The sequence below is a fragment of the Ascaphus truei genome, chromosome 7 (assembly GCF_040206685.1).
Source record: "Ascaphus truei isolate aAscTru1 chromosome 7, aAscTru1.hap1, whole genome shotgun sequence".
In the NCBI taxonomy this organism is placed as follows: Eukaryota; Metazoa; Chordata; class Amphibia; order Anura; family Ascaphidae; genus Ascaphus; species Ascaphus truei.
Window position 1 is genome coordinate 29,461,677 of NC_134489.1, and position 18,014 is coordinate 29,479,690.

The 18,014-nt window shown below is 43.1% G+C and overlaps 1 pseudogene; it reads right to left on the reverse strand.

Annotated features, from left to right (window-relative positions):
- Positions 1–17,628: 17,628 nt before the first annotated feature.
- Positions 17,629–18,014, reverse strand: part of LOC142498496 (olfactory receptor 12D1-like) — a 913-nt pseudogene continuing 527 nt past the window's right edge.

The window sequence follows — 18,014 nt, forward strand, 5'->3', positions numbered from 1 at the left end:
TTGTAAGGGTTCCAGACCAGGCTGTGGCTGGAACCCACAGTTACCTGGCTGCTGTGGATATTTTGAATACTGGGAGCCTGTTATATTGGCTGCATCTGTTCAGGGGCTTAAATAGCAGCCAGTGACTTCCAGCCCCTGCCTGAGCATTGTATATGTTTCCCTGTGTTCCTGGCCACTTTGGGTTCTAGTAGCTGAGTCTTCCTTGTTCATGAAGCTAGCTTGTTGCTGTGCCTAGCTTGTTGCTGTACTTAGCCTGTTGCTGTACTTTGCCTGTTGCTGTACTTTGCCTGTTGCTGTACTTTGCCTGTTGCTGTACTTTGCCTGTTGCTGTACATAGCTGGTTACTGAGCCTTCCTTGTTCGTGAGCCATCCCTGTGGCTTCCCTGTTCCGGCGGCTAGATTGTTCTTCTTGAATCCTTACTGAAAATGACCCTTTCCTTTGTTGCTTATGAAATCTCCTTTCCTCTAACCTTAAGGGATGACCCGAGTCGTTTGTACTGCCCATGGGATGAGTATTTATTAAGTGCAGAAATTAAGTGATCTAGGGCAGTGGTGCGCAAACTGGGGGGCACCAGATTTTCTGGGGGGGCGGGGTGTGCGGCAGTTATAGAGGTCCTGCGCTCTCTCCTCAGGCATTTAAATTAAATGCAGGGGACCGCGCAACGCCTCTATAATACACTTACCTTCCCTGCCAGCAACGCATCGTCCTGGTAACGCGACGTCAAATGACCATGGCGATGTGATGTCACATGACCCCGCGCGTCATTTGACGCCGGGTCGAAAGGGGGGGGGGGCACGAGGCGCCAGGGAGAGCACGCAGGGGTGCGCACGGGGAAAAGTTTGCACACCCCTGGTCTATGGCAGAGGTGCACAAAGTGGGGGGGCACGCCCCACAGGGGGGGCAGGAGATTTTTCTGGGGGGCCGTGGGCCACCCATGAGTCAAAGTGTCCGAGTCAAAGTGGGACCACGTTATAAAGTGACATAGTGCCCAAATAAAGAACACCCCAAATATAAAAATAAGTAGCCATACATACAATTTTGGGGCGAAAAAGTCCCAAAGTGAATAAATGTAGAATAGACTTGTAGTCCTACAGTCAGATTCCCAAGGGTTTCCAAACCCTTATTATTGAAATGTTATCAAAGAAAACATCTTTAGGCGCATGGCACATCTTTCTAGAGATACCCAAAGTTACCTTCTAGAGCTCCAAAGTTACCTTAGAGCTACTGGAGCGTAAAGACCGCCCCCCGTGTGTAACAGCTGGGAATGCACTCCCAAATGCCCTGAACAGATTGCAGGACATCATTGTTTATTACTACCATGCACACAACTCAAGACACATGGTTGTGAGGGATATTATCCTTTTTGCTATATTTTTTATTTAAAGTGTATTTCTCACCACTAGCCTGGCCCTAGAGTATATATCTTTGCCCTACCAATATTACACCATTTTGAATGTCTTCTTCTTTCATTTCGAATTTCTTCGGATCCATGCGCATAAAGATCTCTTCTTTCGTACCATAAAAAGAAATGCGGTATACTTACAAAAAAATAATTGTAAGAGCTGAAGACATATGGCTAGAGAAACACATGGCATCAAATGCAGTAGATGCCGTAAGCAGGCTACTTATAGCATAATATATAAGAACAACTAGTCGAGGGAATGAGAGAGTTACAGCTACATAAGAGAAGGATTTTTTTATGGGTTCATTATAATAAACACTTATCTGTATCTGAAGAACACAAGTTAGTGTAAACACATACACAAGAAAAATGTGCTGTGTTGGTACACAGACAATCCCGTGCATGGACCCTACAGATGGAATCATAAGTGTGTGCATTACAGTATATTGCACAGAGTGGCTTAAAGATAATTAAACCAGTTGTATAGGATTATGATCAGAAGTAGATCACAAAGAAAGAATTATAGGGAATGGACCAGCGATGTAGTGGGCTGCATCACTAATTAGCCCTACGATATACCTGGTATAACCAAATAAACTACAAGAAGGGATTACTTATGGATCACATTGGGAAAGGCTGTGATAAATGTATCTAAATGTGCATATATAACCGATGAAAAATGGGTAAAATTAATGGGATATATTCTTGGATCTTGTTTTTGTTTGTATATCTCGCCACACTCAGTAGCACTGCTTTTTGACACTAATATAGATGCTGTATATATGATGTGAGGGTGGGTTTAGGGGTTCTGAAGCTTGATGGGTTATGCAGCTTTTGTTTCTTTGAGGTCTGGCCCTCCTCCCCAGGGTATAAAGCTCGCCCCACTTTCCAATCTTAGCAGTTTTTATCCTGATCCTGTGTTTCACAGACCCAGTATGGTCTTCCGCCAGCAGAAAAGAGAGGTACATGAGAATTGTGCCTGGTAGTGTTAGGACCTGCAGATTGGTCATGCCGTGAAGTGGCTGCAGGTTTATAACCTTTTGGTCAAAGGGTTTAACTAAATGACCCCTTTTCATGAGCAGATAAGCACTGAGGTACAGTATTGCACTATATGTTGTGACATTTTGTATGATGCGCTGGCCTTTCTGGTTTTGTTTATATTCTTGGATCTGTCACAACTGAACCATTGTCCCAGCAAGTTAAATAATAGGCAAATGGTGATTGTGGGGGAATGAACCCCTATAGTCCGGTGCTTCTAAAAATCCATAAGTAAATCGGGGTGTATATGAGCAATGTCAGACACATATAGAGCAAAAAAGGCCGCTACACAGACATGAAGATCCTGTGTGAGGGGACCGGCAACAACAGCAGCATGCGGCAGAATGAGAGATAAAACCTGGGTGGGGGGCTATTACACAGGGAAAGGTATAGATACAGGGAAAGAGGCAACCATAAGCTACCCCTCCCGTGTACTCACGAAACTATCACCTGCTGCCCTCAACCGACCCGGTCTGTTCACTGCCTGTGCCTGGCCGGTCCCGTCTCCTCGAGCGTCCCGCTGGTTCGTGACATCATCCCCGAGGGCCGACAGCTATGCTGTGGATGAATGGAAACTGCACTGCCAAATCAGCGATCCTGAGTAGCCCTGGAACGAGTGCGAGGGGCGGATCCAAGCGCAGTCATCAGGAAGGGAAGTAGAAACCAGCTCCCAGCTCCGTGTAGTGGCCGGCGTGCTCCGCCAAGAATTGCAATAAAGATTTTTTAGTGTGTAGGCGGTCACTGCAGCAGGAATTCAACCGCAAACGTGAATAGTTAAAATCAGCTTTATTAAACTAGAATGCTGCGCATCACAGAGATCACTCTGACGCGTTTCGTTCCCATGTGGAACGAATATATCATATAACAATATTACTTGTGAGCACATTCACATGTCTTAGACAGGTCTGCAACCCCGCCCTTAACCATTATCACCTAGCATACAGAGCTTCCACTGCAGCAAGGGATTCTGGGAAATGGCATGCAAATGAGAACACAGTGCCACCTTTTGTCTCAAGACCACATTACATGGTTAAACCCTTAAGCCAATGTATGCTGCTTTAAACACAGCTTTTAAACATAGCCTGGGATGAGATGCAAAGCCAATAAACCCACTCACAGACAGACTGTTTCGACCTTGTAGGTCTCACCAGTGTGAAGTTGGTTGTACTGGCTTTGCAACTTGAGACATGAAGTAGGTCTTTACCATACATTATTTAAGTTATGGTGGGTGAAAAGGTGACTATAAACCCTCTACCGTTAGCATATAAAAATATTACTTGTGAGCACATTCACATGTCTTTGACAGGTCTGCAACCCTGCCTTTCACCATTATCACTTAGCATACAGCGCTTATAGGTGATAATGGTTAAGGGCAGGGTTGCAGACTTGTCTAAGACATGTGAATGTGCCCACAATTAATATTTTTATATATATATCAAGATAAGACACAAAAACAGCAGCGCTAAATAAGTGTGCTAGTGCGGAAATTCTGTGAACTAGTTAGCAAGTGCTATAACTTATATTATAGTGTGAATTCAATATAGGGTGTAAAAAGTGATATTAATATAACTAACAGGACATGTGTATAACCAATCACACGGTAACATAAAATATAAAACAATCAAAAGTGCAAACCAGTTCTTTGGGTGAAAGTGAAATGATGGAAAAAAAGTCCAGAACAGGACAATGATCTGTATGGGGCCAATTGCTGCTTCTGCAGAGATTTTTGACAAACACAAAGGAATACCTAAAAATAAAAAAGAATGAGAAGCGCAAGCTCCATAGCGTAACACAGTAAAAAAGAATTAGTTGGTGAACTAATACAATATTTTGCATGAATAGGATTACATGTGTGTTAAAGTTTAGCACCCTTTGTGGATCTGGGACGTATTGTTAATACTAAAATATGGACGTATGGGACCTTTATCCCATAGCACAGAGGTTCTCAACATTTTGCATCTTACTGTACGTCCCATAAACCATGTTGTCAAAAAACCCAGGTCCCACCATGATAAAAACGAAACCCCACTCTTTCCAAGGTGTGTATTTGTTATTGATCTGTTAGAGGTATTTCCCCTCTTTACGTTCCCCCATTTCCCCCTTCTCTCTTTCCTTCTCTCTGTTCCCCACTCTCTCTTGTCTACATCTCTCTGTTCCCCACAGTATCTCTTGTCCCTTACACTGCCCTCACCTCTCGCTCACTCTTCCTACACACCACTACACACCAACAATCTTACCTTGGCTTCAGGAGGTATCCTCAGTGCTGTGCTCAATGACTCTGCAGTTCCCTTCTCCGGTCAGGCGAAAGTTGGACCCAACTTCCGGAACAGATAGCAGAAGGGAGAGAATTGCAGTTATCACTGGCTGCTGCTGTGTCGGGAGCGAGGGAGCCGCCGACTGCCATTATTTGTGAGCCGCTGGGACCGACCTGCAGCACCGAATGCCCAATAGGCTAATAGGCCCCTTTTCCACTGGTTGAGAAACACGTCCATAGCGGACTGACACGTTGGTCTCACTCATGGACAATAATACACTTGTTTTCCTCATGATATCCACTGTGTTGTGTCTTTCCTCCAGGCATTGTGTCAGTTGAAGTATACGTTATCTTTATGGTACATATACACATCCTTATTTTTTTTGTATGCTTATTTAGTGAAGCAACTATTCTATCCTGATTTATCTACTGTATGTTTTGTAAAGTTGTTTGTCTGTTTGTTCGCTATTTATTTGGACACCACTTAAGATATCATAACCACATTTTGCATGATGGTTCCTGCGATCAAAGAGAAGATTTTTGTGTATGTTTAGTACAATTCACAAATGACATCCCTGATGACATGACATATGACATCACAAACAACATCAGTAATGACATTACACATGACATCATAAATAACATGATCCCATCACACAACCCCTCAATCTACAACTTAGGGCCTCATGCACTAAACTCCGATAGAAAAAATCACCAGGATTTTAAATCGCCATATTTGGCAGCGTTGCCATCACGGTATGCAGAAAGGCCAGAATACCAGTGATAGCAGCATTTGCGAGTAGCCGCCGGCGATAGGATTGCCTCTCTGAAAAGGCATTACCCTGCAAGTTGATTCTGAGAGAGAGAGAGCGCCGTCTGTCCCTGCGCAAATCTCGGCGAACCAAAAATATTTTTAATTAAAATGTTATGACTAGTGTAGATGAGCAGGGGGTCTCTGGAGCAGAACCGCATTGATTTCAGGTCCGGGGACCCCCTGCTTCCGCAGATACAGGCCTCATTATGGGGCGCGTTACATGATCAGGACATTTACATGCATAGGAGATACCGGCACCCCATAACAGGCCTTTATCTCAGGAAGCAGGGGGTCCCCGAATCTGAAATCAACAAGGTTCTGCTCTGTAGATCCCCTGCTCATCTACACTAGTCATAAATTTAAATATGTAGTAAGCACCAATACACATCCCACCTCCTGTACCCCACATAAAACCATCATTTATTTTTTAATACACAGGATTAATACCACAGGCCGGCGGGGTCCCCGGATAGGTCTCGCGGGTGTCTGCAGGCCGCACAGTGCACTCGGTATGTTCCGTGGGCCTGCAGGTGGTCCCCGGGGGTGTCTGTGGTAGTTCTCACAATCTGATTGGCTGAAGTACCACGTGAGGGCAGCCATTTTGAATTTGGTGATATCATGTTAAAAGGAAATGAAGCACAGCCAATCTGATTTGCTGGCTTCAGTCCCTTAACATGACATCACCAAAAAAAAAAAGGGCACATGGTTTTCACAGCCAATCAGATGGCGTGAGAACCATTTGCCGCCAAAATGTGATATCACAGACTATATTTAAGGCCGTGATGACTCATTTGAGCTCAAGAAGCCGGCGTGTCAGTATCGTGGATTTAACAAAGGGTTATTGGATTGACAGAATATAAAGACAGAAGATAAAGAAAATCAAGAACTAATCACAGATGAAGAAAGAAGATGATGGAAGATTATAGAAAGAAGAATGTGGTTACCTGGACAGGATCTTCATGGTGGATGGCGTTGGATTGTGTTTTGTGACGTCACTGTACGAGAGCTTGCTGATTCCCTGGGATTCGGAGGGTGAACACTTCTAAAGGTAATATCAATATTGAATGTACTGTATGTACTTTTATTTTTGACAGGTGTTTTCATTGGATTTTTCATATTTTTATGTTTTTCATTGCCCCTTGACTGCTAATGTATTAATATGTACCTGTTTAGGGTACAGATGAATACAGTAATAACCCATGCATTTTTTGGAAAATGCATTTCTTCTATTGACTGTAATATTTTCTATGTATTTTTATTGTTTAAATTTAAATTGTTTTGAATTGTGATACTGTAGCTTGATTTTTTTTTCCAGATTGTTTTGTGTTTTTATTTAATGATGTATTTTGTTGGCTACTGGTTCAAATTGGTGTTGCTTAGTGGTTGTATTAATTAATTGCTCTGTTGGTTAGTGCTATTAGCTATTACATTTATTTTTTGAGCTAGTGCTTTGATTTATTTAATTGATTTATTAGAGGTTATATGTATTTAATTGATTTTTTAGTGGTTTTATTTAGGTACTTGATTGGTTGGCTAGTGCTTGTAATTTTTTATTTTGGGGGGTATAGGTGCTTGTTGTATAGGTTTTATTATTGTGTATTTTGGCCATTCATGCTTTGGTATTAAGGTCTGCTATAGTAGTTTATCATGCCCATATTATATGAGTATGATGTACTACTATAACCATCAATGGTTACAGGATGGGCATAGTGGGTCCGGGGTGGGGGGTTAGGCCTCCCGGGTGGGTAGCGGGGCAGTGTGGGTTAACCAATGCTGCTGAAAGAACAGCGGTCTTAGGAGCCGCAGCAGACGCTGCTTCAGAGGTCTCCTTTTGCCTTTGTTCCTTCTGCTGCTTACCACTCGTTGCCTTCGCGGGGTGGGTTGCAGGGGTCTTCTTGACTGCCACCCGAGCTGTTGCCAGAGGGATGCGTTTTCGCACTTTTCACCGCGACCTCTGCGTAGCTCCTGACTCTCAGCTTGCAGTCCCAAAACATATGGGTTGAATCCTTGGTATCGTGTCCGGTGCTTTTACATTTCCTGCAGGTTCTCAGGGTGCATTGTCTTCACTCGTTCCCCAGGCCTCCGCAATTCCCATTGATCTTGGGCTGGTCAGGGTAAAAAAGCCTTCCTGAGCAGCCCGCAAGTGAAAAGCTGGGAGGGAGGTGTTGCAACCGGTCGGTCGCATCTGGGTCTGCCCTCAAGTGAATGACCATGCTCCACTTTCCCACCCAGTACCCCAACTTGTCCTTGATCCGGCTCGGCTCCTTCACCACGGTGCAAAAGCGCTACAGAAAGGTGGCAATATCCCTTCCAGGGATGTGGGGGTTCCCTGGAAGGGATATTTCCAGTGATCATCTTCTCGTCCCTCTTGATGGGGCAGTTCACGTCGAACTGGGAGAAGAGGAGCTCCTGTTTCAGGGTCTGGAATGTCTCCCAATAACACCTGCAGATACCCACCATGGTGAAGGTGACAAAAAAACAGGCCATCCCTGTGGTCCTGGATGCTCAGGATCTCATCCGGTGTAAATCCTGCTTTATTCACCAGCTCCTTGGTAAAGGTCTTGGCGTCCAATAGGGGGCGCAGTTCGTTAGCCTCCCTCAGCTGCATTACCACCGTCTGCCTCATCCAAGGTTGGACCACTCACAGACAGCTATGAATGTGTATGGTAAACCTACCCAGCGTTGAAAATTGCAAAGCCAGTTCAACCAACCTCACACTGTTAAGACCCAAAATGTCGAAACAGCTGTCTGTGAGTGGTTTCACTGGCTTTTGCATCTAAATCCTATGGTGAGCTTAAAAGTTGTGTCAACAGCAGAGCATTTGCTTATAAAGGTTACATGTTAAATGGATTTCAGGCAAAAGGTGACACATGTGCTCATTTGCATGTCATTTCCCAGAATCCCTTGCTGCAGTGGGAGCACTGTATGTTAGGTGATAATGGTGAAAGGCAGGGTTGCAGACCTGTCTAAGACAAGTGATATTCTTTATTGGCTATATGCTAACGGTGGAGGTTTTTTGTTGCCTTTTTACCCACCATAACTTCAAATGTATATATGAACACACACGCACAGACACACGCACAGGCACAGGCACAGGCACAGGCACACGCACAGGCACACGCACTCTCTATTGATATAGATCTGCAGGCTTACGACGCTTTGGCCAAAGGGTTTAAATAAAAAAACAAGTAATTACTATTATTATTCAAGTATTTAAACTTTATACTCATTACCATATATGTTTTGTCAATTTGATGTAGCATTAGGCACCCATGTCTTCTGTTGTATACATTTGCCACGCTCAGTAAAACTCATTTTGGCATAAATATATATTCATGATGTGGTGGGTGTAGGAGTTTGAGCTATCTGGGAATATGATGAAAAAAAGAAAGAAAAACCGGCGCCAAAAAAGTACAAAAATCAAACCGAGTGGGTATAGGATCCAAATGGCAAGTCCTTGAGATGATGTATTAAGATGATTCTCACCTCGACGGGGTATATGTGGAAAAAAAGAAGAAGAGAAGAAAACAATAATGGTGCAGTAAATAAACACTGGGGGGGATGTGTGGACCAAGACTAACAACAAAATACATACAAGACATACAAACGTAAAACACTAGCACAGGTATATATTTAATAAAAAGCCTGTGCAGGCAAATAACTATGTGCGCGCTGATAGTCATCACAATCCGCAGTGGCTGCGAAATATCCCAAAGGGCCAACTGGTGCGTCTTAAACGTAACTGTTCCGAAGAAGAGATTTTTAAGAAACAGGCAGAGGATTTAAAACAAAAATTTATTAATAGAAAATATCAAGAGTTTGAATTAAATGAGGCTTTGAATCAGGTTAATAAGATCAACAGGGATACTTTGCTTCAGTTTGATAACAAAAAAGAAAACATTAAATAGATGTCAAAATCAGGTAGCGTTCATCACTCAATACAATGAGATGGCGCCAAAAATTAAACAAATTATAAACAAATACTGGCCTATTTTATAACAAGACGAAGTATTAGCAGATATCCTTCCAAAAAAAGCTAATATTATATTTTCAAAGGCTAATAACTTGAAATCTAAACTAGCCCCCAGCTGTCCGGTAAAACAAAAAAAACAGAAACTAGGAGGGAGTTTAAAAGGTTTCTTTACCTGTGCTAAGTGCGTAGCATGCTCATTTAGTAAAACCACTAGAAAATTTACATCTAACGTCACGAATAGGAGTTACCCTATACATAATTTCATCAACTGCCACTCTGTGTATGTTATATATCTATTACAATGCCCTTGTGGCTTACAGTATGTGGGCAGAACAGGGAGAACTTTCCAAAGACGTGTCTATGAGCATATCTACAACATCAAGAGGGGCTTGGTGACACATAGTGTTTCGCATCATTTTTCCCTGTGCCATGATAAAAATCCTAAGGGTCTCATTTGCCAGGCAATTGAGCAGGTTGATATTAATCCCAGAGGGGGGAGTAGACTCCAGCAAGCTAGTATGCGTGAAACTTACTGGATATATGAACTAAAAACTCTCTCCCCAAAAGGAATGAATATCGACTTTGAACTCAAAGCCTTTTTATAATCATCGTTAAGTTATTTTCATTAATTCATGTTTCTGCCTCTTTACATTTTTATGTGTTTTTTTAAAAGTTTTTACTGTTTTTATGTCATCCCATTTAATGTTTCATGTTTGTTTTGTATGTTGTTTAGCATAGGTCTTTCTTTATGTACTGCCTTGTTTAGTCAAATATGGGGTTAATATAATTGATTAACCAACCAATCAGGACTTTGGACTGATGGTATATATACCATAGAGACTATAAGGCAAGCACATCCCTTGAAGAAGTACGCGCATGCGTACGAAACGCGTCGGGAAGTTTCGAGTTCTTAGAGTGTTTTTAGCGTGGTGAAGTCTGCAGTCCTATAAGGAGAAATCTGCAGTTTATAAAGTGCTCCAACCCGGTCACGGTGATATCGCGGTTGCTGAGGAGGATCGGAGCTCGTGGTGGGACTACAGCGGAAGAGACGTCACGTCCGCCTAGAGGCCCCGTCATCTGAGTCATCTGCCTTCCATCCTGGTCACGTGTGGACGCCAAGCAGGGAGCTCCGGTCGCCATCTTGAGAGCCCAGCTGCATGCATCCAGTCCGTTGCCTTGACTTATCCAGCATCTTGTGAGTAGGGTTGTAATTTTACCCCTCCGGATGCGGTTTATGCACCTTTCACACCCCAATAAATTTGCTTTTTATTAAATATATACCTGTGCTAGTGTTTTACGTTTGTATGTCTTGTATGTATTTTGTTGTTAGTCTTGGTCCACACATCCCCCCCAGTGTTTATTTACTGCACCATTATTGTTTTCTTCTCTTCTTCTTTTTTTCCACATATACCCCGTCGAGGTGAGAATCATCTTAATACATCATCTCAAGGACTTGCCATTTGGATCCTATACCCACTCGGTTTGATTTTTGTACTTTTTTGGCGCCGGTTTTTCTTTTTTTCATCATGTCACTCTGATTGGTTGTACCACCAGTCACTCACCTGGCTGCCTATATACAATTATAATTTTATTTGTTTTACTATTAGCGCTGTTTTGCACCTATCCTTTTTTCTGTGTTTGCTCTGTGTTGTACATTTGGTGTTAGCTGCTGTTTTATATATTTATATTTTAATTGTTCCTTATAAGTGTCATCATGAGTTCTCTATTTTTGAGATCTCGTCATAATGTCAATGTTGATCACATCTTTAGTGACCCAAGTTCAGTCCAATGTATAGAAAATGTGACTGAAGATTTTCATCCAATACTTGCTCAGTTAGAGAAAACACTTATGCTAGAGAGCAAACAATGGTGGGAAGCCACCACACTGAGCAAGTATTTGGAAAATCATCGTATTCCTAGGGGTCTTAGGGTTCGCAAAAAACCCACCGCAGATGCACATAATGAGGGCTTCATGAAAGAATGGAATGAAATATTAGATCAATGTTCGTTCTCTCTCATGAAGCTTTTGGTGCATCAGCGGAGAAAAACACTAGTCGAATTAGACAATCATATATTGGATATGAAGATTCAATTAGATCCGTATAAAGACAACAATGAGTTGCTCGCCTTAGAACCAACAATAAAGAAAAGGCTAGACCAGGCCGAACTAGAGATAGTTCAAATTAAACAACAGAAATTTTTCAGGGATAAACAAGACTACGACACTGGTTGTCAGAGAGATTGGGCAAAGAAATCTAAAGAGACTAATGTCACGAAGGTAGAACAAAAGAAACCTAATCTAGTGATAGGATCCAAAGAACCCAACTCCAATAAGAGCAAATTTACACACAAGGGAGCCAATAAAGGCCCAAAAAGACCCATTACTGATGTACTAGTTCCGATACCGTTCGTTCCGGTTAAACAACCTCTGCATAACAAAGATCTATATCTGCAACAAAAAAGAGCTAAGGAACGTTATGATGCACTCACGTTACCTCAATCAGTGCCTATTCCGGTCAGCAATAGATACACATTGCTGTCCGACATAGGATCAGAGAGCGATGTGGAAAGCATCTCGTATACACCACTCCCTACACCAGCTATTAAATCAAATTTTTCTTTTTTAGAATGGAGGAAGGAGAGAGATCACATCTTCCCAGAGGTGGTAATAACAAAACATATCTCAGAAACCCAACCTCCACTCAACTACAAAAAAAGAAAGACAGGACCAGAGGGAGAAGAGGAGGTACTAGTAGAAATAGGGTAAAATCTAAAATAGAGCATCCAAATATCTTTAATATCAGTGGACATCATCTTACTGATATTGAGAAAAAAGTACTTAACAAAGGGCTCAAGTTTGCTCCAGTTTGTGGACCTAATAGTTTTAATCTTTTTATAGATGTTCACAAATTTGCCCGCATGCTCGCCCTGAAGAAATATTTTGCTAGGGATGCAATTACCAATCAAATTAATTCCACCCAAGAGGTACGCAGTACTACTGACCCTCAAGAAAAGATTTTTAAAAAAGCATCCACCTTCTATCCTAAGTTCGCGCAAGGACATCTAGTTAGCTCCTTTGTTGAGATGGTCAGCATGGATTTAGAGAATTCATGTAGAACATATAAAATCAAAAAGGATAATTTTAACATTAAAGAAAAAGAGGCAGTTAAAAATCTAGAGAATAATGACTCTATTGTTATCAAATCGGCAGATAAGGGTGGAGGTATTGTGGTCATGGACAAAGAATATTATTTAGAAGAGTCCATGAGATTACTGGGAGATAAGACCACATACCTCCCCCTTACCAGTGACCCTTTGGTGCATTTCAAAGCCGAACTGGGAGAATTGCTGATTTCTGGTATAGACAGCGGGGCAATATGTGAAGATGAGTTCAAATTTTTGACAGTTCAGTTTCCACGCACACCGTTATTTTACTTTATACCCAAGATTCACAAAAACTTAACTGCACCGCCGGGGAGACCTATCATCTCTGGTATTTCTTCACTTACTTCTAATCTTTCACAATTTATAGACCACCATCTGCAACCCCTAGTCACTGGTGGTAGATCCTATTTGCGAGACACGACACACACATTACAAATTTTAAAAGATCTTAAATGGCAGCATGGTTACATTCTCGCCACGGCTGATGTCACATCTTTATATACAGTCATTGACCATCATCAAGGATGTCAGGCCGTGTCTCGCAAATTGGAACATTCCAGTGGCTATTCACGCACTAAAAGGGATTTTTTGATGGAGAGTATATGGTTTATTTTGACACATAATTATTTCACTTTTAATTCTCACTATTACATTCAGAAATGTGGTACCGCTATGGGCACGAGGTTTGCTCCTAGTTATGCCAACTTATTTATGGACAGTTGGGAGGAGGAGTTTATTTGGAATAACTGTCCTCTAGGAGCAAACCTGGTGCTCTGGCGGCGCTACATTGATGATGTGATCTTTATTTGGTCAGGCACTCAAGACTCCTTAAATGATTTTTGCATGTACTTAAATCACAATCACCTTAATCTTAAGTTTACTTGTAGTTTTAGTACTGAACATATTGATTTTTTGGACCTTCACATATATGTCAAAGATGATATATTGCACACTAAAACTTTCTTTAAGCCTGTGCAGGCAAATAACTATGTGCGCGCTGATAGTCATCACAATCCGCAGTGGCTGCGAAATATCCCAAAGGGCCAACTGGTGCGTCTTAAACGTAACTGTTCCGAAGAAGAGATTTTTAAGAAACAGGCAGAGGATTTAAAACAAAAATTTATTAATAGAAAATATCAAGAGTTTGAATTAAATGAGGCTTTGAATCAGGTTAATAAGATCAACAGGGATACTTTGCTTCAGTTTGATAACAAAAAAAAGAAAACATTAAATATATGTCAAAATCAGGTAGCGTTCATCACTCAATACAATGAGATGGCGCCAAAAATTAAACAAATTATAAACAAATACTGGCCTATTTTATTACAAGACGAAGTATTAGCAGATATCCTTCCAAAAAAAGCTAATATTATATTTTCAAAGGCTAATAACTTGAAATCTAAACTAGCCCCCAGCTGTCCGGTAAAACAAAAAAAACAGAAACTAGGAGGGAGTTTAAAAGGTTTCTTTACCTGTGCTAAGTGCGTAGCATGCTCATTTAGTAAAACCACTAGAAAATTTACATCTAACGTCACGAATAGGAGTTACCCTATACATAATTTCATCAACTGCCACTCTGTGTATGTTATATATCTATTACAATGCCCTTGTGGCTTACAGTATGTGGGCAGAACAGGGAGAACTTTCCAAAGACGTGTCTATGAGCATATCTACAACATCAAGAGGGGCTTGGTGACACATAGTGTTTCGCATCATTTTTCCCTGTGCCATGATAAAAATCCTAAGGGTCTCATTTGCCAGGCAATTGAGCAGGTTGATATTAATCCCAGAGGGGGGAGTAGACTCCAGCAAGCTAGTATGCGTGAAACTTACTGGATATATGAACTAAAAACTCTCTCCCCAAAAGGAATGAATATCGACTTTGAACTCAAAGCCTTTTTATAATCATCGTTAAGTTATTTTCATTAATTCATGTTTCTGCCTCTTTACATTTTTATGTGTTTTTTTAAAAGTTTTTACTGTTTTTATGTCATCCCATTTAATGTTTCATGTTTGTTTTGTATGTTGTTTAGCATAGGTCTTTCTTTATGTACTGCCTTGTTTAGTCAAATATGGGGTTAATATAATTGATTAACCAACCAATCAGGACTTTGGACTGATGGTATATATACCATAGAGACTATAAGGCAAGCACATCCCTTGAAGAAGTACGCGCATGCGTACGAAACGCGTCGGGAAGTTTCGAGTTCTTAGAGTGTTTTTAGCGTGGTGAAGTCTGCAGTCCTATAAGGAGAAATCTGCAGTTTATAAAGTGCTCCAACCCGGTCACGGTGATATCGCGGTTGCTGAGGAGGATCGGAGCTCGTGGTGGGACTACAGCGGAAGAGACGTCACGTCCGCCTAGAGGCCCCGTCATCTGAGTCATCTGCCTTCCATCCTGGTCACGTGTGGACGCCAAGCAGGGAGCTCCGGTCGCCATCTTGAGAGCCCAGCTGCATGCATCCAGTCCGTTGCCTTGACTTATCCAGCATCTTGTGAGTAGGGTTGTAATTTTACCCCTCCGGATGCGGTTTATGCACCTTTCACACCCCAATAAATTTGCTTTTTATTAAATATATACCTGTGCTAGTGTTTTACGTTTGTATGTCTTGTATGTATTTTGTTGTTAGTCTTGGTCCACACATCCCCCCCAGTGTTTATTTACTGCACCATTATTGTTTTCTTCTCTTCTTCTTTTTTTCCACATATACCCCGTCGAGGTGAGAATCATCTTAATACATCATCTCAAGGACTTGCCATTTGGATCCTATACCCACTCGGTTTGATTTTTGTACTTTTTTGGCGCCGGTTTTTCTTTTTTTCATCATGTCACTCTGATTGGTTGTACCACCAGTCACTCACCTGGCTGCCTATATACAATTATAATTTTATTTGTTTTACTATTAGCGCTGTTTTGCACCTATCCTTTTTTCTGTGTTCTATCTGGGAATATGTGTGCTAATCAATTTCTGACTGGTAACAGTCTATGGAGGTTAGGTGGCACCTCCACCCAGATCTCGCCCCTCCCCACCTTTTTAACTTGGGAGGTTCTGGCAACTTGCTGAATGGACAGGACTCACTGCAGTTTCTTCCCCTCATACAGACGTAACAAGAAGGGTTCACAGTTTTAGTGTTAGGACCTGCATTTTTGGTTTACCTTGACGTTGGTATGCAGGCTTACGACGCTTTGGCCAAACGGTTTAACTAAAAAACAAGTAATTACTATTATTATTCAAGTATTTAAACATTATACTCATTACCATATATGTTTAGTCAATTTGATGTAGCATTGGGCACCTGTGTCTTCTGTTGTATACATTTGCCACGCTCAGTAGCATTCATTTTGGCATAAAAATATATTCATGATGTGGTGGATGTAGGAGTTTGAGCTATCTGGGAATATGTGTGTTAATATATATATATATTTATATATATATATTTACTCTGTACAGTGTGTAAATATGCTTGATTACACTTTGCATATTGTGCATAGGTTCACCCGTCCTCTGTACAGTGTGTGAACACGCTCCCCTGGCCTCTGTACAGGGTTTATACGCTTCCCATACTTCTTTTGTTTGTGAATATGCTCCCCTTCCCTCTGTACAGTGTGTACACGCTCTCTCACAATCTTACTATATATTTCTGAAAGCATTGTATGTGTCCCTGTCTGCACTGTCCCTAGCGGCAGACTGATTGGTCCCTTGGCCCGCCCGCCCCCGCACACCTCTCATTGGCCTGAGGCGGAGTGACGGGCCAAAGTTCCAACACACACACACACACACACCTCTTACCCGCCGGTCCCGGAGGCTCCGCCGCTTCCTCCCCGAACATCAGCCTGAAATCCAACTCATCACAGCCGCAGTGCGCGGCACTCATCGGGACCCGCGCGCACCTCCTCCTCTCCCCGGGTCTACCCGGTTTCCCGTGCTTTTTCCTCCCCCCACCCCCCCTGGCGCCGCTACAGTCAGCGGGGGAGCGGAGCGAGCGCCCGGGACACAGCGGGGGACTCTCACCTCACCACGGCTCTCAATTGTGTGCACGCGCCGCATGCCCCCGCGCTCTCCTCCTCCCCGGGATGCCGCTGTGTCCACTCCCCGCACTCTCCGCACTGTCACCCGCCCGCCGCGGGTGGGAGGATGTCTCGCGTGGAATACCTGCCTCCCTGGTGGCTGTACTGGCTGCACGGGTTCCCACACCTGCAGCTCTCCCTGCGGCCCGGGGGCAGCGACTTCAACCCCACGGACAGTGCTTACCGGCAGGTCAGTGCCACCTGCGGCCTGTGTGCAGGGGGTGTGTAAGTGCCACGGCCTTTGTACAGGACGTGAGTGGGTCTGTCCTTAGCCTGGTAGTGGGTGCAGCTCTGTCTGTGAGACAAGGTGCAGCCTGTGGCTGTGAACTTCCCTGTGTCAGTGGGTGCAGCCTGTGGCTGTGGTGCCCCTGTGTCAGTGGGTGCCTGTGATGCCCCTGTGTCAGTGGGTGCCTGTGATGCCCCCGTGTCAGTGGGTGCCTGTGATGCCCCCGTGTCAGTGGGTGCCTGTGATGCCCCCGTGCCCCTCCCTGCCCTTTGCCCCCCGCCCCTCCCTGCCCGTTGCCCCCCCGCCGCTCCCTGCCCTTTGCCCCTCCCTGCCCTTTGCCCCCTGACCTTTGCCCTCCACGCCCCTTGGCCCCCCCCCGCCCTTCCACGCCCCTCCCCCCTGCCCTTCCACTCCCCTCCCCCCCCACCCTTCCACTCCATGCCCCCTGCCCTTCCACGACCGGGCAACGCCGGGTATATCAGCTAGTCTGTATATAAACATCTCACTATCCAATAACTGATATTAATAAAAGGTGAAAAAATATACATTTACATGAAGACACAATTTTAGAGTCTGGCACACAATGGTTTATTCACTTGAGTGGCCATTATTATCAATGATTGATATTGCTTATAGTGTATAAGCACTATATGTGTGCAATTATGATATTGTTACAGTACATTCTCTCAGTGAATGACCATCCTCTTTATTGCTTTGTTTATGGCTCTCTTCATGTCCTTGTTACGCAGGGCATAAATCATAGGGTTTAATGCTGGGGTTACAACAGTAAAGAGAACTGCAGCAGCTCTGTCGTTATCTAACGAGTCTTGTGTTGAAGGCCGCATATAGGTAAACGTAGCTGTTCAGGTGAGCGCTACAAATGGAGAATGCATGTTTTCTACCCTCTGCTGTCCGTATCTTCACGAGAAACTTGCTGATAAAAATGTAGGAGAGGAGAGTTAGAAGTACGGAGGTGACTGCAATTGTACCGGTGACTCGAGTGAGAAGCTTCACATTGAGAGTTGTGTCTGTGCAGGCTAACTTTAATACTGGCTTAATGTCACAGAAGAAG